General features: G+C 36.8%; 1 pseudogene; it reads right to left on the bottom strand.

The window, feature by feature from the left end:
• Positions 1–1,285: 1,285 nt before the first annotated feature.
• On the bottom strand, positions 1,286–1,384 carry LOC132280614 (small nucleolar RNA R71; annotated as a pseudogene).
• Positions 1,385–2,396: the final 1,012 nt, after the last annotated feature.

The following is a 2,396-nucleotide window of genomic DNA, read 5'->3' as shown; positions in this document are numbered from 1 at the left end:
TCAACTTGGCTACATTTTATCACACCACAATTGTGCTTTAGTCTTGACACGCACCAAATTTTGGCACCGCTGCCGGGGATTGGCAACGCCACATTTTGAAACCAATTAGGAATTAGTACTCCTTTGATCTTGTCTTTATTTTATTTTACTTTGTTTACTTATTGTGTTTGTTTTTGATTGGCTAGGTACATTGAGCCAATGAAGTGAAGCAAGGGAATTCCAAAGTAAAGAAGCAAGCTAAGCTAAACAAAAGCATAAAAAGCTAAAAATAAAAAAATTTGCAAAGCAAAGCAAGACAAAAATTAAAAATATTTTGAAGTTGCTTAAGGACCCTTTGTGAGCTTTTCTAACTCTCTTGCTTAGTTAAATCGTCAGCCTGCGAGGTGGCAAGTTTTATTTTCTTAGATAAATAGTCGGCCCTCGAGGAGGCAATTTATTTTCTTGCATATTGTTGAAAGCATGGGAGTATGGGATCAATGAATGTGGAGGTTTGTTGATTGACTTATTGTGGAGGAGAAGTGTTTGCTACTTGCTTGCTGTTGAGTTGTTGTTTGCTTTGATAGTGCATGCATGGTCGTAGGTCATTGAATCCTACTCTTGTCCCATTGAACTTTAATCTTGAATCCATTATTCGTAATGCAAGAGGAAGGGGTAATTCTAGTGACTCCATTTCATCAATGGAGGAACAAAATGAGGACCATGTTGAGGACCTTGGTCACAACGACCAACAAAGCATTCTTCACCCTAATGTGCATCAACATCATGATAACATTCAAGTACCATTAGACATGCCTAGACCCTTCATTCCACAACAACAAGGCCAAGTTCCAATGGGAATGCCTCGGCTATTTTTTGTACCACCTCCACCTCCAATTGTTCAAGCAAATCATGGTGCTCGTGTAGAGCCACCGGTTGTGAATCCTCCTCTTGCTTTAAGAGACCATTATGTGCCAAATGAGTATAATGCACCAATATGCATTCAATTACCTCCATTTAGAGCACACCATTATGAGATTAAACTATAAACAATTCAAATGCTTCCCAATTACCATGGGCTACCAAATGAAGAACCTTGCAAGCATTTGGATGAGTTTCTTGAAGTGTGTTCTACCGTGAAATACACAGACATACCGGAAGAAGTTTTGAGGTTAAAATTTTTCTCTTTAACCCTTAAAGATAAAGTAAAATATTGGTTTAATAATTTGAGGCCTTTTTCTATAACTACTTGGGCAGAGATGAAACAAGAGTTCTTGAAAAGTACTATCCGGTGTCAAAGATCAATGAAAACTTCAATTCATGAATTCTCATAAGGGGATGGGGAATTGTTTCATGAGGCATGGGAACGATTGAATGATTTGCTGTGGAAATGTCCACACCATGACATCCCTAAATGGCAATTAGTTCAATTCTTCTTTGAAAGTTTATTGGATAACTATAAAGGTATGGTGGATGCTTCTATGGATGGTTCTTATCTTGATAGGCATGAACATGATGTGTGGCACTTATATGAGAGTATGAGTGAGAATTCAATGCATCGATCTTTATCATCCAAAAATGGTAGAAATGTAGGTGGAAAGAAGAACGTCGGCTTATATCAAGTTGACTATTCTAATGATATAGTCGCCGAAGTGAAGTCCTTATCCCAAAGGTTCGATCAATTTTTGATCAACCAAAATTCGGCCAACCAAGTATCTTCCTCCCTTAATCATACTCATCATATTTCTAATGAATCATGCATAACTTGTTCTAGTGTTTTACATTCTACTTCTAATTGTCCTCATAAACATGTGCAAAGTGAACAACATGAATAAGTGAATGCCGCGTTTGTTAACCAAGGAAATAATCCCTATGGCACTCACTATAATACCGAGTGGAGGAACCATCCTAACTTCTATTGGAAAGGCCAAGGGGAAGGCTCAAACCCTCCCCAAAGTGGTTTCCAAAGCAAGTATGTTCCACCCCCTTTGCAAGGCAAAGGTTCCCAAGGTTATCATTCATCTTACCAAGCACCAAATAGAAACCAATTTTCAAACTCTCATTTTCCAAACCAATCATTATATTCTCAAGGTAATTTAAGAAGTCTTACAGTTGAAGAAAAAGTTCTAACCACTTTGGGTACTTTGGAGTTGTGATATCCCTCGGATCCGAGACACAGGTTGATCAGGCCCAGGCCCAAACCCGAGGGAATATCAAACAATTAAAGTATTTTAAAATGAACACAGATGACAAAAAGAAACACATGTCACATAGGTAAACAATTAAATCAAATTAATAAATAAAATAAACACTTGTCACATAAGTAAACAATTTAATCAAATTAATAAATAAAAATAATTAAACCAAATAATCACCCAAAAACAATAAAAATAATAAATAAAAATGCCGAGACTATCCTT

This window comes from Cornus florida, unplaced genomic scaffold (genome assembly GCF_030987335.1).
Source record: "Cornus florida cultivar Cherokee Brave unplaced genomic scaffold, ASM3098733v1 CherokeeBrave_3.0.0_Hap2_Chr10, whole genome shotgun sequence".
NCBI lineage: Eukaryota > Viridiplantae > Streptophyta > Magnoliopsida > Cornales > Cornaceae > Cornus > Cornus florida.
This window is presented reverse-complemented; position numbering and strand designations above follow the sequence as displayed.